The sequence below is a fragment of the Pezoporus wallicus genome, unplaced genomic scaffold, assembly GCF_028554395.1.
Source record: "Pezoporus wallicus isolate ANWC-B61680 ecotype Strahan unplaced genomic scaffold, APGP_CSIRO_Pwel_v1 contig_2025, whole genome shotgun sequence".
NCBI classification, from domain to species: domain Eukaryota; kingdom Metazoa; phylum Chordata; class Aves; order Psittaciformes; family Psittacidae; genus Pezoporus; species Pezoporus wallicus.
Window position 1 is genome coordinate 4,501,399 of NW_026640253.1, and position 24,632 is coordinate 4,526,030.

General features: G+C 37.1%; 1 long non-coding RNA gene across 1 annotated transcript in view; it reads left to right on the top strand.

Moving 5' to 3' along the window:
• The window catches only part of LOC130603989 (uncharacterized), a 54,683-nt gene extending 31,655 nt beyond the window's left edge, over positions 1 to 23,028 (top strand). The window contains exon 3 of the long non-coding RNA XR_008973337.1: positions 22,673 to 23,028. This is a non-coding gene — a long non-coding RNA (uncharacterized LOC130603989). The remainder of the gene's footprint in view (positions 1 to 22,672) is intronic.
• Positions 23,029 to 24,632: the final 1,604 nt, after the last annotated feature.

The window sequence follows — 24,632 nt, forward strand, 5'->3', positions numbered from 1 at the left end:
AAACATTTTTAGTGTGTAATGTCTGCCTAGCCAGTGTATGTGATATTAAAGTTTGATTTTATGGGTCTTCCCAATGCTTCAGAACTAACGTGCCTCCATTTAGCTTGCATACTTGTTTCATGACATCTTATTTTTGCAATATATTTGTCTTTTCCCAGGTTTGAGCTTAACAAGCAAGTATGTGAGGTCACCTGGGGAAACAAAATGCAAATGTGCTCAAGTGTTTGACAAATAATCAGACATCAAAGGAGGTAAATGGCTGTCTTCCCCCTAACATTTGAGAAAGCTTGCAGGTTGACATCACTGCAAGAATTAGCACATCTGTGAAGCTGGCACTTCTGTATAATTTTGACAACATGCAGAAGCAATGAAACTGAATATTCAGATGCTGGGAGCTGCAGTAGATTTTCACAGAATTGGAAACTATTTTCTGCAATGTCATTATTTGTTCATCTGTACATTCTACCTGATGGCAGTACTAAAACAAATTAGCAACTATTTTATTAATCTTGGGCAAAATTCATGATAGAATCTAGAAACCATATTCAGCCAGAGCAAGAGCAAACTGCACTGTGTCAGGACCTAATTCTGCCTGTTGTGTCTGTGGGTTTGTTGGCGCTGCACTCCAGAGAGTGCTCAAAGGAGAGGTTTTCCCAAGAGCTAACTACAGTCTAACTCTTTACTATTTTCTTACAACAAAACAGTGAAAAAGAAAATGCCCTTCACATTCAGAGCCCAACAGCCCAGTAGGTTTTGGGCTTGTCTTCAACTGTTTCAAAATAAGCCAAGCAGTCTGTGCTAACACTTTCCCCTCTGAATACTTTGCTATTTCCAAAACAAACTTTTTTGCCAAGTTAGACTTCATGAAAAACTGTCTTCAGGTGCAGAGGACAGTTGTTTGTGATGAACAGCATTTCAGAAACTGCACATTTTTGCCTGGCAGAAATTACATTTTCTTCCCCCTTTGATTTTTAGTCTTTATTTCAGTTGCTCTGGAATTAAAGGAAAATTTGAAATGTTAACAGGCTGGAACAGGACGGATGAGAGCAGTATGCGTTTCACTCTGTGTTATTTTACTCTTCAGTTTCCTTTGACTCTTCAGCAGATTCTGATGGAGATGTCAAATGTTTCTGGTATGTGAACCACAGAACTAACATAACGCATGCCCAATAAATAATGCTCAAGAAACTCCTCCTCTTCACATTGAAACAGTCTTATCTTGTTTGGTAGCACATTGTGTTTTAGTATCAAAGTCAGGCTCTGTTCTGAAGAGATATTAAATATTACTAAACATGTATTATGTGATCAAGGTGACTTTGTGATTTAAAAGAAAAAAAACAATTCAGGACAGTTATTACCCACTTTATCATCAGACACTATAAATTATGTTACGCCTGATGGATCTATTTTAGTTTTGTTTTTTACAATAGCTAAACCCATAAAATGGAGGTACTTCTGGACATATGTGCTTATACAGTTATTTACCCCATTTGTTATTTTCTAGGAGTCAAGAATCTATTGATTAACAGAAAAAATAGACTTCAAATAATAGCAAATTTATTCCACTAGAGGCTTAATAAAATGCCTTTTTTTGCTGTTCTTTTTTGGGGGATTTGGTTGGTTGGTTGGCTTTGGGGGGGTTGGTTTGTTTGTTTGTTGTTGTTGGTTTTGTTGTTGTTGTTAACCCACAGCTCTAGGTAGCTTCCCTTTAGAAGCATGTATGTGTTCAGGGAGTAAAGCATCAGCCCACTTTTTACAAAGGCAATATTTAGGCTCTGGCCTGCTTTAGGAATGGGTAGTATGAGTCAAATTCTACTGAGATCTTTCAGATAGGAAGGGACACTGGAAATGTAATATTAGAAGGAACACTGTAGAAAGGGAATCTGCTGGATCTAATGGAGTGAAATTCGTCTATTGGATTTAGTAGCACTGATAAAAGCAGTGATTGCTCAATCTATAATCTTAATGAGTGATTAAAAAACCCCAGTGCTTAAAAATCCACATCTATGGTGATATGGGTTTATAACCTTTTAAATTTCCATGGCCATTGTGGTAAGTATTATATTGAATGTTCCTGACAAATGCTCTTGGCTTTCTAGTTGCACAGCTTTTTACATCTCCTGTATCTGCTGAACATATTTACTGGTTTGATCCTAAATTCAAGAACTTCTTTATTCAAGATATTTGAGATTCAAGTTATTTTAATTTCTAGAAAGATTAAAGCTTTAATAGGAATACCTTTAGAACTGAGGGAAGACAGTTATTTTGAAAGCATCTCATGCCCTAGAGGAGAGGTGTAAAGGGCTGCACATGCCAGATGCCTCTGAAGACTAAAGAGAGGCTGCAGAATGGGAAGCCACTTTAACTCTTTAACTAGTATTTTAATTTTTTGAGCTGGATGTATCAGAGCTGCATCCAGGTCAGAGGCCTGTGTAGTTACGCACTAGGCATATATAAGAGTTTTCAGTCTTCAACAGATACAGTCTAAACAACTAGGTAGAGCAGACAAATGAAGCCAAGAGATGGAAGGATGTGTAGGAAGAGAACAGGTAACAGAAATAGCTGTTTATTTTGACATAAACTAATTGAATTCACTGTTTTTGACATCACTATCTATGACTACAACAGCACTGCATGTTCAGTGTAGGTAGTCAGCATCCCTTCAGCCACTAAACCAAAGTTCACGTGGCATTTTTTGCTAAACAGGCATCCTTTGTTTTTGCCTTTTAAAATGTTGCTTTGTCCTCACTGTCAAAACAAGTTGCTGACTTTTGCATGTAAAAAGTAATGATTGTGGAAATTTTTAGCACTAGATTTTGATTTACTTGAAAGATGTCAACTTGTGTTTAAGGGAGAAAGGGAGTTCCTATTTGTCTATTTCCAGCTGAATTTGCAGTTCTGCTTTCAGTGTAGTAAGATATTGACACAGGATACTGCTGAAGTTAAAAGATTCTAAAAGAAAAAAAAAATTAAAAAGGAGCAGAACTAGTGACAATTATTTATTGAATGTATTATTATTTAAGATGACCAAAAAGCTGTTAATCATTGTCTGATAAATAGCAACACATTAGAATGACAGACATTTTAGTGTTGAGCCTATGTATTGTAATGGTATGCAATAACCCATCTTAGAAAGTGATTACATCCATGGCGTTCTTCTTGAAATACAGAGTACTGTTCTAATGGAAGAAAGACCTGATAGGCACACTGTTTTATAAGCAAGTCATGCTTATAGATAGAAGCTAGTTTTTACTTGTAGGTAACCTTACATTACTGAATATTTAATGAGCCAGAATAATGTCAGAGAAAGCTGGCGCTAGTCTTGCTCTGGAAGTGTCTGGTGTTTCTTTCTCTGTTGACTAGAGAGTGAGATCTTCCTCCCTAAGCAGAAGCATCCAGCTTAGGCTAAATTCCAAGTATCACAAGACTGGTCAAAGGAATTTGTCACTTCTGTAGTTAAAATGTAAGAATATTGGGAATTCTCTTTAGCTGAAATCATAAATTGAGCCTAAGTTTAACAAAGCAAAAAGTTAAAATCCTTAGATATTCTGTGATTGCTTTATCTGGATACTCAATCTGAAGCAAAATCTGAGTAAGTAGTCTGATAAATTCTGGTGTTTTAGGCTTGCCTTTGAAACCATGAAGAATATAAACCTTTCTAGGAAGCATATGTTCCTGTTTGCAAACTCTTACTTTCAAGAGCAATTTGAGTTTGGTTGGTTGGTTTTGCACTTTTTGCAAGAGGCACATAGAATTCCAAGGACATCAGTTTTCTGTTATCCTTATTGTAAGCCTTGCTTATGAAGTCAGTAGGATTGTATGCATTTTCTAAGCTTAGCTCTTCATATATATTTTTATGCTATATCCTTTTGGAACTTCTCTTCAACCTAACACCCTTTCACCCTGTTTATGGAAGTCTTTACATTTCTTCCCATTTTAGTAAGTGTCCTTGTCTTACATTCTGTATATAAAGGAAAAATTATTGGTCATCTTGGTCTGAACCTTTGCCTTAGTTTCCTTTCCAAGCTGTTATTAGTAATTGTTCCTTCTTGGTGTTTAAACTAACATGCTAAGATTTTTGGTTGTTTACTGATTGTAACTTGTTTAATAGCTCTTAATTATGTCAGCAGCAACAATCTTGATGTTGAGTACTTTTTCCCTTCACCCTTACCTGGAGCCTGCATAGTATTTTCAGTCTCCTAAAACAGGCAGTTCATTAGCACTTGTCAGCTCAATCTGCTTGAATTCACCCATTCTGAAAATGACATAGTTGAAGGCATTACATTTTCCATGGTCATGTTAAGGAGTATCAAGGATAGGGAATCTTTCCTCATTATTTTTATACTGGTATTAAATAGGACAAGATTTTACTTTCCCACACACCAATTTTCATAAACAAGCAGTTGTGCTTTCTTAATGTATAGTAACGTTTCTTTAATACCCTGCTGTGATATAAGGACTATTTCACGATATGTTTGGCTTGTGGTTTGGTTTGTTTGTTTTTTTTTTTTCCCTCCTGACAAACTGTGTATTCTGACATTTTCCTTTCCTTCCTTGAATCATTATGAGTTTAAAACATTTTCACAGCACTGGACTAAGACATCTAGTCCAGACTGACATTCCCTCTGCCTTTACTGCATACCCTATTTATTCAGTTAGGATTTTAAAAGCTGCTGTAAAGAGAGGATGCCTCTGTAGTGGTACTGTAATTTGGCCTGGTTTCTGAAGTGTAGGCTATCAGAATTAATTAGTAAAATTTTTTTACCTATTAATACTCATTATTACTATGTATTATTTCTCCTTATTACTGCTTTTATTATTTCAATCAAAACACTATCAACAATAGATGCTTTGTTATTTCTGATAGGTGTTTTAATCACTTTGAAGCTCTATTTCCTCAAGATAATTAATTGAAAAACAGCTATTTGTTATTGCACTGTAGCAACCTCAGTATTGAATAACTTGTCGAAGTACTAGATTGAGCTTTCTAGGGATGTATTTTTTGAAACTGAAAATTTCCACCCATTCTCTACCAGTCTTCCTTTCAGTCAGTGTAATTTTATTCATGTATTAGTACTTGTATAATGTTTTGCAGTATTTTTCCTTCTGTTGCACTTCATTTTTTTCCAAGAAGTCATGATAATTCTGGACTTTGTGTGTTACTTTGTACTGTTGTTTTGTGTAGCTTGATTCCTGCAACAGATCATGGCTATTATGAGGAGGGCATGTCAGCCTGTCTGCTCACACTCAGTTCTCTTGTGAGTCTTAAACCATACACACTTCTTTTTATTCTTGAAATTCTTGCAGAAGTCTGTTCGGTGATTTTTTTTGACTCAATCACTGATTATATTCCAACTGTGTCATTATATTTTTCATGTTACTATGGTTCTCATCTTCAGAGCAGCTCTTGACTACCACCTGGAATTCATATCTGTACATCGGCTTCCTCAGAAATACACATCACCTGCTGCTACCATTGTTCTTGCAAAAGATGGCATGAGTCAAAGCTTCCCCTCTATTCTATTTCAAGATTCTGGACAGCGCATTTATATCCTGAGTCAACAATTATTGAGGGATTTTCTGGATACCTGTGAATGCTTGTGAAAGTTTTAATCAGAAGTAATGATATTTTTTTCACAAGTGTAATATCAGATACAACAAACCTAATACTAATGTGATTTCCTTAAATGCATCACGAAAGACATTATTCCCTGAAGTTCATTTCCACAAACAAGCCTTCCTTTATTCTTTTTCAATGTAGCCACTTGGAGTAATTCAACTTGCTTTTTACAATAGCATGTAGGGATAGGATGATGGTAATGGCTTTAAACCGGAAAGGGGTGATTTTGGTATTAGGTATTTAAATATTAGGAAGAAATTCTTCCCTGTAAGGGTGGTGAGGCACTGGACAAGGTTGCCCAGAGGTGGGTGCCCCATGCCTGGAAGTGTTCAAGGCCAGGCTGGATTGTGCTTTGAGCAACCTGGTCTAGTGGAAGGTGTCCCAGCCTGTGGAAGGGGAGTTGGAACTAGAGGACCTTTAATCATTCAGTGATGACTGTATGTATCCTGCGCACATTCACTACATATATCAAGGTTTCTACAAAGCATTATAATGTACAGAGAATATATAATCTCATTTCTTATCTGTAAACAAATTGATGTCATTCCATCTTAACAGGTAGCGTAATATCCTTCACTATAGAGCTTATTCACCCTAGTCTTCCCTCCCTAATGAAAGAGTCTAAAATTGCTAGGTTTGAGAGGGTCAATTCTCAAAAATATTGTGGTGGAGTTTTTGATTTTGTTTTGTTTAGGGTTTTGTTTGGTTGTTTTCAGTTTTTCTTTTTTTTTTTTTTTTTGGGAAGGCTATGATATGACATGCTGCCTCAGAAACTTTGGAGAGATCAAAACATTTGTGAGACGATCCCAGTGGTCATCCCTTAAGACTTGCTTGAGCCTTTCTTAACTTATGCTTTTTGTAAAATAAACAGTTCAATTCCTAAAGCTGGGGGAGAGAGGAGATTTCTCCATAATCTCTCCTGTTGTGTTTTATCTATGAAAGAAGAATATATCCATAGGCAGAACTCTTCAAGTAAGGAAGAAAAACAAACCAGCATGTCCCATCCATCAAGTTCATGCAGTTTCTTAGATCGTTTGTAAAACACAAAGTGTATGCCGTTTTTCATGCTCATGGTATTAGGATTACACTCAATGACAGAGAAAATGTGTAATCGCAGGACTTCCAAAAGTTCGTATACTGTAATTAGGACCATACACAAGTGTGGCAATTCAGTTAGAAATATAGCCAGATAAGTAAAGGCCAGGACGAAGTAAAGGCCTGTTCTGCGGTTGTTGCTTATCACAGAGCTCCTTATGCTTGTGCTGAGTTTCACAGAGGTCATTGCGATTCTTTGCCTATTGAACAGCAACGGTCTCAAGCTCAACAGATTTCTTTGATTTAGAGGTTTAGGGAAAAATTACGTATGTGTGCATTTCCTGTTCATTTGAGTTAGAAAACTAAACATAAAACAAATTCTTTCTAAATCTGAATCAAGTCAAGCAATGCAAAGTCATTTAAATTGATTTTCCATATAATTAGCTTTATGAGACTATAGTGTAACACTGTTTTTATTGTTATACTTAACACTAAAATACATCTACTTAATACAAAGAAGTAGTTATATGGTTTCAGAATGAATAAAGACAACCTATTTTTACAGATATTGTGCTGTATTAGTTCTGGTCTATGCCAGATAGCAAATGGTCATGTTAATTGAAATGCATCAATGTCAAATAATATTTCTGTTAAATTTTATGGAAATAAGTTCCTCAAATGTATTTATAACTTAAATGCATGCAAGCTAACAAGTATGCTTTCCAAACTCTTTGCTCTTCTGAAATTGTCAGGTTCTAAGCTTTAAAAAAGTAATTGGTACTAAACAATGAATAACACTCAGCTCAACCATCTTTGAGAGATCCAGGTTTGTCACATTATTTGTATACAGAAAATATGAGTGACTGGAAGTGCCATTTTCTGTTTGGTTATAGTACATATGTGCATTGCTGAGTGAAGATTCTTGACTTCCATGGGACAGTCTGCATGCTTTAGGTAGGACACAAACTTGGCATACCACTAGAAACTAAAAGGTAAACGAGCATTTGAAAGTTAAAGACCAAGGTTATCATCTAAACAGGCACATCTCTCTGTTGCTCTTTTTTTAGTTAAGAGAAATATATATATATAAAATACATTGTTCCTGTTAAACCTCACCAGTGACTTCTTACCACCAGTAAATTACTTCAGAGGCTCAAATTTTTCCCATTTGCTTTAGGCCCAGGTATGCTATATAAAAAACCCTGTCTTGTCTATCCTGTATACTTTCTCACTGCATGAGTATTGAAACTAATGGGCCCACTGCCAGTATGTATTTTGATTTGCTAGATGCTTCCTCTATTTTTCCAGGCACAATTTTTTTTCCCAGATGTTGTCCTATTTTTTTTTTTTCTATAGTAGTTGTTACTTTGGAATTTATTTTCTATGCCAGCTTCCTGTATGAATTTCTTTAGTAGGACGCCTGGTTTAAGTCAGATTATGTAGAAGCATGCAGTAGGCTTGTGATTTCCTGGAATAGCTCAAAGATGATTATGGTAAACAATAAAATCATTAGGTTGGGAATAATTTGAATTTTCTGCACTGGTTAGAGACAGTGATTATTTTAATCAGGGAGTTGGAAGAAGCATTTGACTGATTTAATCTAAAAATAGATTTAAATATCTTCTGCAAGGATATAGGGACATATCTCAATATTCCTTTTTATCAGGGTTTGGGGATTTTTTTTTAGATTCAAGTTATAAGTAGTCATATTTTCCAACAACATTTCAGTTATTTTTCTAGAAATGAAAATAAAGTATGTTGATTAATAAAATACAATACAGAATAGTGAGAAAATGATAAAATGTGGACAATTACTCAAGTATATACACTAGATAAAGGGAGTGGATAGCTTAAAGTGGATGAACTATTTACAGTAACAACACTGAGCACTTGCTTCTGTGTAGTAGTAAATGCAGTTACAATATTGCTTGAGTAGTAATGAAAGAATTTAACCTTATGAATCATAAATATATTCTAAACAAAAACTGTCACCTGTGTTACCAAGACCTCAAATCCTGTGGCAAAAAGCAAGAGGAAAAACATGCAAAAATTCAGTTTCAATCCTGAAGCACTTCACTACTGGATCTTAAGCTTTGCCTGCTAATGTGTGGCGGAAGAAAAGTATGGAGATTAAAGCACAAGCTTATGATTCAAGATGTTTGAGGGTAAATTTCCAACCAAGTAAAAATTTCTTAACATGACCTTGGGCAAGTCTTTTCATCTGTGGTGCCTCAGTGTCCTGCCTCAACAGGGTGACAAGGATTCTCTTACAGTTTGTCATGTTCCATGCATTATAAGCTTCTCAGTGTAGGGTCTGCCTCTTTCCTATGTGCAGCATTTGGCACAACATGGTGATAGCCTTTTTGTGATAAAAATGCCCTTGGGTGCACTTAAAGCCCAAAGACAGTTCCCTAATAATGTTTCAGATGGAAAATCTTAATTGAACTTAACAATAAGACTTCAGCAAGTCTTACTAAAGGTTGGTCTTCCTGCAACTTACCCACATAAACTTGTATATGGAAGGGTTAGTGTTCTTTACGTTCTTCGCATTGCTCACAGCCTGGTTTGGTCAACAGGCTCTGGGCGAATACGACACATATCAAGCTGTTGGTTTTGATGATAGCCAGAAGTCAAAAATGCTTTTCTAAGTGGCATGATGAAATGTGAGGAAGCAAATCTGAGAGGGTGTGTATCTGAAAATCTGATTGCTTTTTTCCAGCAGTTGTCAATCAGCATAAGAAAAGATACTGCCTCTTCTAACGACTCTTGACTAACTATATAGGTATTTTAATCAACAAAAAATAGAGAAACTCCTTTTGTAGCAAAGTTATCATAAAGCAGACATATTGCTTGCCCAAAGATAGTTTACAACACCAGCAACATGTTAAGAAAAGAACTATAGCTCAGAGGATTTCATACTGACTCAATATTGTAATCATGGACTCGCCCATTATTGAAGCACATTATGGCTTACAAGATGGATCAGAAATAAAAAAAATCTCTGACCTTTTTCTCTGCTGTGATGGGAAAGAAAAGCTTCTTTAATTATACTGTTCCATTGTGGGTCAAATTCTCACAGAGTAGATGTTCAGCAACCTGAAAAATGACAATAAAGTTAATCTCGGGTACTTTTCTTGCACCAAATCTGAAGAATCACTTTGACCATATAGGAGCCTTTTTGAGACATAGATCACACTTTCTTTTTGTGATGTAAGTCCCATTCAGGTCATCATTCACAGCATTACAAGTTTGAAGCCAGATTTTTATTCTATATTTTGTTGGTTTACCCAGGATATTTCATCTAGAAGGATATTGACTTTTAACAGGAGCCAGCTGTTCCTCAACAGTTAAACCTGCCCAAAGGTAAACCTTTCAGAGCAGCATAAAATATGCTGTATGTTTTGAAATGCAGCTGCCTATGCTGGCACTTTGTGCTGTTATTGTCAGTTCTTAGGTCCTGGATGCCCCGAATCACTTCTGAATCATCATTGCCACTGAGAATTAATATCCCAACAGGGAACATGCAGTTCCCGTGATACATGCAGCATGAATTTTATCTAAATTTGGTCAAGTACTTGCCATTCCTTAATTTTGCTTATGTGTTATTCCATTTTCTGCATATGCAATCTGCATCTCTGCTTAACTCAGTTATCACAACACAGAGAATGTCTATGGTAAGACTTGCTATATCTTCTTTTATGAGCTTTATTGTTCATTTCTAGCTGTGAATGAATAGCTTCTTCACATAATCTGTAACTAATTGTGCAAGAAAGACAAGCACCATATTCTGTTATTCTTAGTTTAGCAATTAGTGTATATAAATTGCATTGTGCAAAGGAATAAAATACTTCCCTAGAGAGGCAAACATATATTACTCTTACGCTAAAAAAGTCTCAATAAACATAAATATGCATATATGGAAGTTATAAAAGTACAGCAGAACGGTGTAACATGTAAACTAGATTTGTACTTGTTTCTATTTTTAATACAGAAAGCTTGTTTTTCATGCTGAGATTGTGTGTGTATGTCTATATGGCAGTGTTCTGAAACAGCTTTGAAAGGCCACTAGTTTGTAAGTTAGTATAACAGGTATGTTTCTGGCACACAAACCTATTCCATGGAATTGTTTTTGTAATCAGGATAGATGAGTGATTGTACAAGCGCATTTTCCATGTTTTTTTTTGTGGGGCAGGTTGGTGTGCAGAATGAGAACATGTTGGGAAAATCTTACTCGATGCTACACACACACGTGCATATATCATTGCATTTTGCGATGGATGTATAACCTAAGCTGCAGGAATATGTTCTGTTCTTCAGTAACCAGCATGTATCCAGAATAATTCTATCAGATTTAATTTTGACTAAAATCAGAATTTGGCCCACAAATCTGTCACAACGTTATTAGTGGAGATAGTTGGTTTCATTTTCGGTCATTATTTATTTTGAATCAGAGACAGCTTTGTAAATATTTATGGTAAAAACTAAGGCCTATATTTTTGATAGCTGTCAATGGTGGTTGTCAGCTGAAGTGTTTAAACCAGTAGCATTTAAAACTGGTTTTCTAGTATGTCAGAAATGGCTTCTGCATAGTTGACCTTGACTTCAGGCAGAGAGATGGTCTAGATGACTTCTTGAAATTGATTCCAGACCCTTTTTTTTCACGATCCATTGCCTTCTTGCCTTCTCTGCAGTAGCAGAAATGCATTTTTGGTGCTACTTCTTACTTGGAGAAGAGATGTTTTTCAGGGGGTTCTGATCTAGTATGCTGTGACTTACAGCAAAAAAAGAGCTAGAGATATCTGTAACAGAAATAATAATGACCATGATTATTGTATCTTTATATATACAATAGATAGTTATATAAGCTTCAAGTCATTGGAATCCAAAACTGGCATTTTCAGTTTTGAGTAATGCAATTGATCTCAGTATTAAACCTGTGCTCTGAAAACTAGGGCCTTTTCAGGTACCAGAGACTGGACATCCAGAAAACTTTTGAATAATTTTGCATAGTAGGTAGATGTATGCATTTTGAAACACACACCATTTTTGAAAACTCATTTACAGCTACCTGAGGAAAAATGACTTTGTGTTTTGATGAACTTTGAAGTATTTGTTGCCTCTGTGTGTACTGTGGCTGAGGCTAATGATATGTGGATTGACTGATGTGTCTGAAATTTTTAGTTTGTGTTAGGTAGAAGACTAGTGTATTTAATAGTTCCGTTATTACAAGTTGTTTTAGTTGTTTACTAGCAAACCTTTAAGGACATATTTCATTTGGGTTTCTGCACTTTGTGTACTCTTACTTAAGCTCCTCAATTTTGTGACTACAGCGAATGATGAGCAGGAAGGAGAAAAGGTACATGAGCCTTTACCCACTCTCTTTTGAGATCCCAGATTTCAGCTTTGCCTGTTTCTGGGCAGTCTTAGGAGAAAACATTAGGCAGTTGAGGCAGGCTTTGGATAATCGGGCTGTGTATAACTTTTGGTGTGGTCCACATATAGTTAGTGGCATATACAGAACACTTTAGAAAGCCCTGTCCTACAGTAAACAATGTTATGGGTCTGATTTTCAAATACTAAATATTAGCCAGTTCATCTGTCAGCATCTGATGCTGTTACAAGGTACTCAGACTCTCTACAGTGAATTTATGCGGTGATCAGCCCACCTTTGTTACTTGAAGCAGAGCTCAGCTCTACTGAAATTTGAGATCCTGGCTATAAATGTATTTCTAGATCCTAGTTCAAGCCTTTTGACACATAGATGATACCTCTTACTGTTCTGGGTTAAAAGAAAAAAAAGAAAATAAACTTTCAGAGGAAATAATGGGAGAGAACATTAATTTATATATCCAAATGGAAACAGAAATGGCACTTAAAGAAATTACTAGTAGTATAACTTTTTGTAATGCAAAATCTGTTGTGGGCTTTTTTGTTGCTGCTGTTGCTGGTAGAAGGGAAAGGGAGATCTGATAGATGCTTGTGTGCACATAGCTATATATGCAAAATCCTTTCTATTTTCTGTAAGTGATTCAGAATGTCAGCTGAGTCAGCACAGACTGAAAGAATATGATTACTATACATCAGTCATATGTACCCTACAGACTAGATGTTCCTAATGTAATAGACTCTTCAAAATCCCTTAATGAATCCTAACTTCGTATGTGTTGGACCAAAAGCTAGTCAGAAGGAAGGAAAAAGTGTCCCACCTCCTCTCTCCAACAAACTGTGATAATTCAATCTATGTTTTGATCACATAACTAAAACATATTTGTGTTCTGTTTTGAGGAAACCAGACACTTCTGCAAAATTTTTGAGAGAGAATTTGTGAGTAATCCTACTTGGTACTCCTGTGGAGCTAACAAATAATGTAAAGATTCTATGTATTTCATAGCTTTTAGAAGAAGGGTTTATGCAGACTAAGTGTACCTATACTCCGAGAGTACCTGTAATTTACACTTAGGGTGAGGTAGGGATTTTTTTTTGTTACAACTTTGTGTAGCATCAGTACTGGGATATGTACTTAGCTGTGTCAGTGGTGTGCTTGATGAATTTTCATTCCTGGTAGAACAGAGATTGAAATTGTGTATTTGGTTGCCATCTGAGGTATCCAGTTGAAACATGGATGTGGAGTTCTCCAGCAGTTAGTGCTCAAGCATAGTATGCACTCAGGCATGCAGCATCCAGTCTACATTCACTGTTAGTAAAGGTGTAATGTGGACACTTTGTCCTGTAATTGTGGTAGATTACAGCAAAATGAACTCTCATCCCAGCCTATTTAGATGCCTCACTCGGATATGTGGGTGCACCTTATGTGACATGTAAGTCCCTTGATGGACATTACTGGTGGCTCTAAAACACTCCATAGCTGATAAGAGAAGTGTTAATGTAACAGAGTCCAACACGAGGGGAGGATAAACAGCATGAATAAGTAGCCATTTTCTAAACATTATCGTCTTAATAAGCTTTTCAATTTAGTCCAATAAGCCTGTTAATAAAGACAGTAGTTTACAGCAGTTTAGTATTAAATAATATGAAAAATCAAATTGAATAAATTAAAAACCTTCAGTAATCACAATACGCTACTATAGAGTTAATATATTTTTGAGGGAAAACACTAAATTCAACATGCCTAAAATGAAATTAAAATGGTCAGCAAAGTTCAAGTTCTAATGTTCTTTCAAAGTTTCAAGTATGTTCAGAGCTAGTTGTTCAGATATTTAATAGGGCATAGTAGAGTCCTATGTTATCCTAGAGGATAGCGTGTCCTCTGTTATTTTGAGTGATATTTTGTGTAATGCATTTGTCAAAGTAAAGATGAAATTGTAGTTACAGGAGGAAAGGAACAGAGAGAAGGAGCAAGACAAACTATTGCCAGTAGTGCAAAGAAACACATAAAAGCCCAATAAATGCAGATGGGTGTATGCTCTGCTGCTTCAAGACTAAAAATATCACAGAATTATAGAATGGTTTGGATTGGAAGGGGCGTTAAAGCTCATCTAGTTCCAACCCCCTGCCATGGGCAGGGACACCTTCCACTAGACCAGGCTGCTCCAATCCCAAACCAACCTGGCCTTGAACACTGCCAAGGATGGGGCAGCCACAGCTTCTCTGAACAGCCTGTGCCAGGGCCTCACCGGCCTCACCACCCTCACAGGGAATTCTTTTAATTTCTTTTTTTTAAGAATTAGAGGAGCTAGGTAAACAGTAGTTTAGCACTCCAAACCTATTGATAATGACTGGCTGTGAATGGCTACCAAAGCCCTCCTTCTTGTAACATACTCCATCTGCAGACCAGCCCTTAAAATTCTGTTGGCCTCTGCCTCTTTTTCCATTCCAAACCGTCTTCTTTCTTTTTCCTGTATTTGGCTTTTTATCTTCCTCCTGTTATTTCAAGATTTATTCCAGCTGCCATTTTCTCTACATTTTTTTTTTTCTTACAAATCTTCCTCTAATCTTCCTCTCCCCTGTTTTCTGTTTTTCCGTTTTGTATATATATTTTCTTATAAGGATTTTTCACTAGCTTTATCACCATAAAAACCTGCTATGCTTGCAGCTGGTGCATTGTGGTATCTCTTTCCCTATGTTATCTTAGATATTCCTATGTCATAACTGAGGGTAGATGCTGAGATTCAAAGATTATTGTACCTCATGACAAGCTACTAAATTAGTGTTTTAGAAAGGACTGACAGATGATTCTTTTTCTACACATGGCTGTTAAAGCTGGAAAACACTGGCAGGTATTCGGATGAGAATGACTGCAGGAATCAAGTCTTTCCCATTAAGTATATTGGGGTGGTTTCAGAGGGATCTTCCCAATTTTATGGAAGGAAAACAAATCTATTTCAAAGGCTTTCTTAAAATCTTTATTCTTAAGATAACTGTAGCAGAGGTTCTGTGAAGTATGTTCTTTGGGTTCCAGTAGCATTCAAAGTAATTATAAGGTAAAACTTTTAGCATCTCTGTGTTGTGGCATCCTGGGACAGGTCTGCAGACTTCACTGTGTATTTATCTATTACATTGCAATCTCTCACTCTTTTCAAAAGGAACAGGATGAGGACATGTTGTTAACCAAACAAAAGCACAGTAACAAACAAAACAGTTCCCTGAGAAGAAATGCATTTGGCAATCCAAAAGACAGCATGGAATTCATAGTAAACAGCGCACACATTTCTCAGCAATAAATTAGCCAAAATGTACATGGGCAATTCACTTTTCACTTTGTAAGTGTTATTGTAGCTGTGCAAACTATTATGCAGAAAAAGACAACACAGTCTTGCTGCAGACTGAACTACATAAAGCATTTACTTTGGCTTCTTGTACATAAACGTTGCTAGATTTCCCCAATGCATTTTCAGAGTTTATTTCTAGAAGGTGGTTGTTTGTTTTGCTTGTTCTTACCCATTAACGTTAGTACTGGGATTGGAGATGGTAGTTTGTTATCACAGAAAATTACCTTGAAGACCTTGTATCTGGTAGCCACACTGATCTATTAGAGCTGATGAGCCTTAGGATCTTTTCAGTCATTTGTCTGCTGTTTGATTTCAGTAAGTCTTCTGTTTTCTACCTTGTGGCTGGTTTTGCTAATTAAGGAGAGAGGACTGTTTTGCGAGATATTAATGTACTACCTATCTTCTACAGGGCAATGCTCGCTTGTGGCCTTAGTGCAGTAAAATAAACAGTAATCAATTAATCAGTCCATTTACCAATTTACTAAACTAGAGGATCATCAACTAATGCTATTTTTTCCTGGTCATTATCGTGCTATGATACTTGTGAGACCATCCTTGTTCTGACTAGTTAGATGCTCAAGGTATAGTAAGGCTGATTAAGCACTGAAGTCTAAGTTATAACATTTGATTGTTGGACCATCCTATTTTCTTTTAAAAGTTTATCATTCAAATGGCTTATGACATACATAATGCAGATACTTGAGTGTATCTTCACCTTAAAATAAACAGTCAGGGAAGGAAAGTGGGGAGACCAAACAGGAAGATGTTATTTTTTGATTTGTGACTTCAGACAGAAAGCCCACAGACCTTAGTTAGTGTAGTAATTGAGTGAAAATATTGAGAAAATAGTCTGTGTGTCTTTTCATGCTGCGGCTCTGTAAAAATATCGTCGTTATTACAGGAATCTTAAAAACAAAAGCAGTGTTGCCACTGTTTGGTAGACTCCACTATCTGCAAGAACCGGGCAGTACCACAAGTTTCATCTGAGGTAGAATTCTTTGCACAGTGAATACAAGCATTCCCATTAAGGCTGAAGATGAGTTACTGTGAACTCCATTTTAAAATAAATATTCAAGTTTATGCTAAATTCTTCTGGTTTTACACTTTATTGTTTTCCATTTCTCAGAATCTGACAGGGCATCAGGGCAGAATTCTCTCTGAAAATTCCTGCCTCAAGAATTCTTGATGGAGTTGTTCCAGTTCTGCCTACACAGTTTCAAATACATTTCTTTTCTAGCTGATTTTAAGACCAGACCATAAAGACCTAAGCAAAGTGCAGTAGAAAGCAGATTTAGGATTATGTTCTACCTGGCTAGTGACTGGGGATCTAGCTGCACAACAGAAATTGACAAATGCCTTCTTAGTGACTTAAGTTGTAGTTCTAATATGTTTATCAGTGTGTGATTTCTGTGTTGGTAGACTCTGCAAGAAAACATTGGGATGTAAGAATGTCTTTGGAGCATGCATAGTAGCTGGCCAGGAGAGCTGACTGGTGTAAGTGGCCTTGGTTTGAATCCTCTAGGAGTAGCTCCATGAAGAGGTGTAAATGACTGACATGGAGTTCAAGGTACACATATCATGAATGTAGAAGGCAGAGAAGACAAGAAACCTGTGATACGCAGCCACCCCAGTATGTCTGTCTTCCATTCTCACTTTGAAAGAAAGATTGAATATTCATTCTGGAAAACAATACTGAAAATAAGGGCATGACTAAGCAATTTTAAGTGACAGATCTATTTCATGCCAGAGTTGTAACTAAGCAATGCTGTGTATCCCGTGGGGTCAGTGCTGGTTGCTATGTGATGTGAAGCTCTTCAGGAACATACTGCCTTTCCCTGTTAGGTAGAATACCGTTCTTCTCAATTTAAGAAACTTTCCAGATCTTTTCCAACTGAGATGTATGTTAAAGTAAGTGTTAGAGCTTCCAGCTGTTCCTCTGATTCCATTATAGTAAAATACATTTCTTTTTTTCAGTGATCTGTGAAACTGCATGTGACACCTGGATCTGCTATGCATTCTGGAATCATTCGAATGTTAAAATACAGCAAGTAAAATTGTGGTGACACAGCAAGCAAGAAAAATGTAAGTACTGTAACTTGGCATGAAAATAGTAAGACCTGATACATCTTTAAATACAGCGATTTATATATCTAATAGCATTATTTGATGAAAAAGTACCCTAACATGAAAGTTTCAAACTTCGTAGATGTACATACTTCTGACCATTTCTCAGTGATGGTCTGTGTCGTAATTAGTTATATCTTATTGGCATAAGTGCGTTTCCTTTGGTGGTATGTCTTGTAGACATGGAAAATAGTCCATGCTTCCTCAAATATCTTCAGACCGCAGGTTTTCAAGCTGTTGTTGGTATTTTAAAAAAGCTTTTGGAAGATAAATTTGTAATTAGATTAAGATGTAATTAGATTAAGGTTTTCTGGGTGTTTCCCTTCAATAATTGTTACTGTTAACTCTGATCAAGGTATGTGGAAGCAGGCCTGGAACTAACTTTCATCATCATGAAAGAGCTCACCTTCATGAGTAAGAAAATAGTTGTTCTGTCTTTAGTCAAGAGAAGTAGAAAACCTATTTCTTGTTAAAAAGAAGTGAAAGCCATGAAAGAATGATGATGCTTCTGTCTGTTTGGGGCAATATGATAAGTCAGGATCAGTTTGATGCGCTCTCCAACACTTTTGAGTGTCTTTTTTACAACTCCTATGGGAGGAGTGAGTGCCTGTGATGGAAGTTCTGACTGAACATCTGTAGGCAGAGAGAGGTGAATCTCAGCTCTTATTCTTTTTCTTTCTGCTGTGAGGCAGAAGTTGTAGTTTAGGCAGGCAAATTTGGCTTTCACTTCCATTTTTTTTTCCCATCTGTCCGAAGACTGTGATTCAGGATACAACAGTTAAAAATTATTCTCTTCCCCCTGTTCCCCTCCTTCCGTTACAGCTGGCAGGCAAGATTTGACTTGTGTGTGTTAATGAATGCCTTTTTCTGAACAGCAGGTTAGCATGACAGACCATGGATTCTCAGAACTGTGAGCTGCACGCAGTTATCTTAATTTTTTATCTTTCAAAATACTGCAGCCAGGAAATATTTAAGGATTCTCATGTATTTTCTCAGTACTGATGCACTTGAAGTAGGATAAGGGCCTTTATTGCAGGAAGCAGTACATTAAGACATGTTTATGGATATAATTTTCAGAGATGATCATGCCCCATTTCTTCTATTTTTTTTTTGTTCTTGAGCTACAATGAATTCACTGTTTTTCCAGAGAAGGCACAGCTGAGTTTCTTTTTGATGTTTGGCCAGGCAACCTTTATCAGTGAGTTTTAAAAGACAGCAAAACAGAGATGATGCTCCAAATGCTCAGAGCCTTTTGTTTTTTTCTCCCTAAGTATTTATTACCATCAACCGCATTAGGAAGGGAAGAAGAGTAAGAACCCCGTCTTTATAAAAATTGCACTGGCTCTTAGCAAAGCACAGGAAAAAAGCAGAACTTCAAATGAAGAAAAATGTTCTCTAGCTCAAGAATACGTGGGCAGTCTTGCTGACTCAGAACGTCTGAACTGTGCTCTTACAGCTTGTACATGCCTCTATTTCTGTACTTGTTTTAATTGGCAGATACTAATAGTTTCCTGCCCACAGGAGGAATATGAAGATTATTCAGTGCTTCTAAAAAAGATAAGCAAAATTGCCCCTGCAGAGTTGCCTGTGATTTTATGAAGAAGGTGCAACAGGGCTGAAAAACTTGCTGGTTTATTTTGCTGGCAGTTAGAATAATTTTTGCTGCTCACTGGAGAAAATGTTGGTTTTCCTCACTATTTGATGGACTGGACTGTCCTGTGATGATTGAACTGAAGCAGGAGGGAGGTGATGCAAGAGCTGTGCTATACAGCAGGTCTGCCAAAGTATGTGCTCTCTGAAGAACCAGACCTGGATCCCTACAGGACCCATTAATTTGCTGCCTGTAAAATCTGCAAATTAGGGAGTTTCTGTACTAGTCTGTGCAACGGGAAGATGACGTTAAGGCTCTAGTCTTTTGCCTTTAACACATAAAGGTGTAAGCAGCTGTTGGTTTATGGATATGAAGAGGCAGAATAGTTATCAAAAATACTTTAAGGATGGCACTGAATGCAGTTCTGATTCATATAATCATAGAATCATTTAAGTTGAAAAACACCTTTAAAATCATTGAGTCCAACTGTAAACCTAACACTGCCAAGTCCACCACTACACCATGTCCCGAAGTGCCACATCTACACGTCTTAAATACCTCCAGGAATGCTGACTCAGCCATTTCCATGGGCAGCCTGTTTCAATACCTGACAACCCTTTCAAGTTGTCAAAATCAACATTTTTCTGAATATCCAATCTAAACCTCCCCAGGCACAACTTGGGGCTGTTTCATTTCATCCTATGACTTGTTATGTGGGTGAAGAGACCAACACCCACCTCACTCCGTCCTCATTTCAGGTAGTTGCAAAGAGTGATACGATCTCCCCTGAGCTTTCTCTTCTCCAGACTAAACAACTCCAGTTCCGTCAGCTGTTCCTCATCCGACTTGTTCTCGAGACCATTCACCAGCTTCTTTACCCTTCTTTGGACAAGCTCCAGTACCTCAATGTCTTTCTTGTAGTGAAGGCCCCAGAACTGAACACAGTATTCAAGGTCTGTGGCTTCACCAGTGTGAGTACAGGGGGACAATCCCTTCCCTAGTCCTGCTGGCCACACTATTTCTGATACAGGCCAGGATGCTGCTGGCCACCTTGGCTGCCTTGGGCACAAACTGGCTTATGTCCAGCAGCTGTCAGTCAGCACCCCCAGGTCCTTTTCTGCCAAACAGCTTTCCAGCCACTCTTCTCCAAGTCTGGAATGTTGCATGGGGTTGTGACCCAGGTGCAGGACCCGGCACTGAGCCTTGTTGAACCTCATACCAATGGCCTTGGCCCACCAATCCATCTGTTCTGATCCCTCTGCAGAACCTTCTTACCTCAAGCAGATCAACACTCCCACCCAGCTTGGTATCCTCTGCCAACTTATGAGGGTGCACTTGATCCCCTTGTCCAGATCATTGATAGATGTTAAACACAACTGACACCAATCCTGAGCCCTGGGGGGCACCACTTGTGACCAGCTGCCAACTGAATTCAACTTCATTCACCACCACACTTAGGGCTTGGCCACCTAGCCAGCTTTTTACCTAGGAAAGAGGTGGAGGGCAAAATTCTAGTTAACATTTTGTGCCCATAACTACCAATAGGCAGCAGTGAAGTACTAGTGTTAGGGACAGCATAATAAGCCTTTTTCAATGGCAATGGCTTGGTTTGTTCAAGAAACAGGCTTTCTCAAAGAATGAAGCTGCAGACCTGATGAACATGTGACTATCACTGTGCATCTGGCAAAAGTTTTATATCACCCATACCTATATGGACAATTTTGTACTCCTTGTTTAGGCTCATCTGCCTTTGCTACAGGATGCTATGTGCTGGTAAAGGACTTACAGTGACAATGATGATTATTTCATTTCTCTTGAGCCTTTTTGTGTGGAAAATAGAACAAATAAATTTTTCTTGCATGCTTTTCTTATGTTTCTGCATTTAGTTACAGTGTACACCTTAATTTAGAAACTCAATACTCATGAGACACCAGCTTTTAAAACAGGTTACTACAGAACTGCAGTCTTGCAATAAAAGAATGGGTAGTGTTTATTCTACACTACAGTGTTTTTACTCAGCAAAGTATCAGAAACTCCTTGCTAAAAGTGATGTCATGTTTTGGAGTTTGAGTAATGTTACTACAGTAAAACATGCATTAACATCAGTTAGCTTACAAGTGAGTAATAACATAGAGATCCATTAGTATATTAACTTGTTGGCAGTAATAAATAATTATTCATCATTGCAATCTCTTCTTGACATTTCTGCTGCTGAAATTTTTAGTGAGACTACAAAATGTTCTCAGATATATTAGAAATCTGTTGATGGATGTTCAGTTGGTATAAAGCTCTCAGAGCAAGCTATGCTTCTGGATTGCTGCCTAGTTAATTGGTGATTAATGAAAGCAACCAGTTTGTATATGACTTTGGAAGCCTGTGTTCTTGGCATTGTTGAGGTATGTAAATGTCTTCCTCAGATAAAACATGACAGGCAACACCTAAAATACAGCTGCTTTATTCTGGTACCTGTCAGATCAAGGGAAAGGTCTGGATTCCTAAAGCTATGAATTTCACTGGGAGATGAGCTGGCAAATACTCTGTACGTAGTACTTTCTGTGGCATCCTCTCAAGGCATTTTGCATAATGAAGGGCAAAATCAGCAGATGAGACATATTGATGTCATTGTTCAAAAATTCGCTGCATTTTTAAATGAAGACCTGCAGGCTGTTCAAAGTAAACCTTTTTTAAAAGGAAATGCCTCTTAAAAAAAAAAAAGAAAAAAGAGAGAGAAAAGCAAACGACCTTTTTAAGCGCTCTACTACAGGAATGGCTGGATATCTGAAACTTCAGAAGAAAGTATTGGTCTAAAAAATCCAATTACTAGGTGAAATCCTGGGTAGTGATAAATGCTTGCAAAGTCCTCTGAAATTAGTAGGAATTGTGAGTGCTTGACACTTTATCAAATTTTACTCAGAGTCTGTAGGAGCAGCCTCTTTCAACTGTTGGTAATTAAATGGTTATTCTTGCAATGGAACTGCAAGCAGCACTAGCCACATTGCTGCAATCATTACCTTGCAATTAATTCTTTAGGGCTTTCAGAAATAGCTCTTGAAGCTGACAGCTGCAGCCTGCAACATATCAAATGCTTTATGTAGCTACTTTAATGAAAACTCAGATGAGTGTAAGGTCAGTCTATCCACAGTATGTTCTAATTACGTTTCCACTTTTCTTTAAAAAGCAAATCACATCTGGCCCAAAGACAGAAGCTCATTGTGCCAGACGTGTAATAGAATAGGTGTGGCTTTTTACTTCTTATTTCTGAAAGATAATGACATGGAAAACTCATTCTCTTCTACTCTTTAGTAATCCTCCATCTGTTATTGTATTTGTGTGTGCAACTGGATACAAAAGCTAGTCACAAACCTTTGCATTAAAAGTTTTTTGTTAGCTCTGATGTCAACTTCAGATTATGCAGACAAGGTTGTTGAAGCAGAAATGTTGCAAAGCAGTGTGCAACATCACTCAACTGTGTATGCAAGGCAAGATTATTAATACCACAGCATCCATGTAAAGTAGCTGCTACGAATTTCCAGGACATTTTAATAGCTTATTGTTCACTTTATTATGTTCTAGGTGGGTCTTCTAGTTCCTTGGAAAGCTGTCTTTACACTTAGAGCAGAATGTCAATATTTCTATCTCATGGAATTTAATCTGAACTCATGGAAGAATTTGCCTCAGTGTACTTCTGATATTCCTGTCTGAGATGAGCAATTTGGAGACAGTATTTCTATCACTTGTGAAATAGCATGTGTTCTAACCAACAAAAGGACAAAATCTACTTTTCTAATTTTGGAGGAGGGGTGGAAGCATGGAGATGATATCTGGAGGTGATACCACAGTTCTGATGATGGATCCTGGCATACCAAAGGAACTGCCAGGTGTGTGCCAGACTTTTCACTTAGTAACATATGCATGGCCAGACATCAGTAAATGGGGGCAGAGTGAAAAAATCTTGTGTTGATTCGTGACTCCTTTAGTGCCCATCATTTCAGAAGAGCAGAATTTCATTACAGTATTTTCAGCTCTCATGAATTGTTGGTGAGAAACAGCTCTGAATCATGAGAAGGCTAATTCTTAGTGGAGATCTATCCTCTGAGTATAGGTGGCCAAAGTGAGAGGTAGGGAATATGCAAGGAATCCAGTCATAATAGATGAAAAAAATTTGGAAAAAAAAAAAAAAAGGAGGGATAAGAGGTTGCTTTAAGCTCAGTGGGGTGAGATTAGTGTATTGCTCTTTGAAGCCAGCCAGTCGCAGAGGCTGTAATAGCAAAATACTAGTTTAATGACTTTTGTGAAAAAGTGATACTCTGGAAGGCAGTGATCTTCTATTTTTTATTTCCCCTCTTTGTGTGAACAACATTCATTCAGGAGGCCTAATTGAAGAATTTGAATAGTTCCATTTAAAGCAATAAGATTAATCAAGCTGGAAGCCAACTACATGGTTAAGTATCTTCCTAAACAGCTACCCCTGAATGTAGAACAATATTGGCTCAGGCTTCCTTGGGGGCCTTTTGTTTTGCAATACTACTTCTAGTGTAGAAAATAGGCACAGTAAATTACTGATCTGATCTATCGCGGTTCCCCATGAATGTTGCACGTAAATCCCCTAAATATCAAACTTTTTTTAGCTTTTTTGATTTTATTCAGTACAGTCATATCCTCCATTATTTTATCTATATTTTAAGAGATATTACAAAGCTTGTAAGGGTATTTTATAAGTAAATCATTAGTTTTTTATAGGTAACAGTAAAAACTGATGTAAGATACATATGCATATCAGAATACAAAATATTTAAGTAAAATGAATATGTTCCTGTCCCTTAGTTGGGAAGGTACTTTACTCATCTCATACTAAGTTTTATATCCTGTGTCTTTCCTTCTAGAATATATGTGAGTATAATGAAAAGTGTCAGCGTGGATAGATTTTATTCTTTTTTGGAAGGCTCTATCCTTTTTTATTCATTAGCTCTGTACATGATCAGGGAGATTGTTCATTCTGCAAAGAACAGCTTCTTTGGAGAAGTGCCACAGAACCACCTGCGTTGATGTGAAATGCATATGTGTTCCAGACGTAGGTAATGGAGAAAATCATCAGACTTGGTGGGAGATGGGTACTTTGACTGTAGCCATCCCCCTTCAAATCTTAGTTTTGTTTTTCTGAGCATAACCAGTACATTGTTATTCTAACTTTGTGACATGTGCCTTGATCTGTTTTCCTAATCTCAGATTAGTGTTAATTTCATTTGTACAGTACTAACCATTTAATTAAGAGAACATTATATTTGCATGTAAAGAATTCAGAACTTAGGCCTGCGGTGAAAACTTCTATACATTGAAGTCTTGGTGTGTAGTCTTCTTTGTATGAGCACCTTCTTATTATAATGGCAGTGGTGTTTATGAATATTGTACATTTGTTATACTTCAAGGAGATATATCACAGTTTTTGGTTTTTGCATATCTGCTAGATTGTCAAAAGAAAATGTATATTTGCTAAAACAAAAATCCCATGTTTTAAAGGACCAGTGAGGTGCAT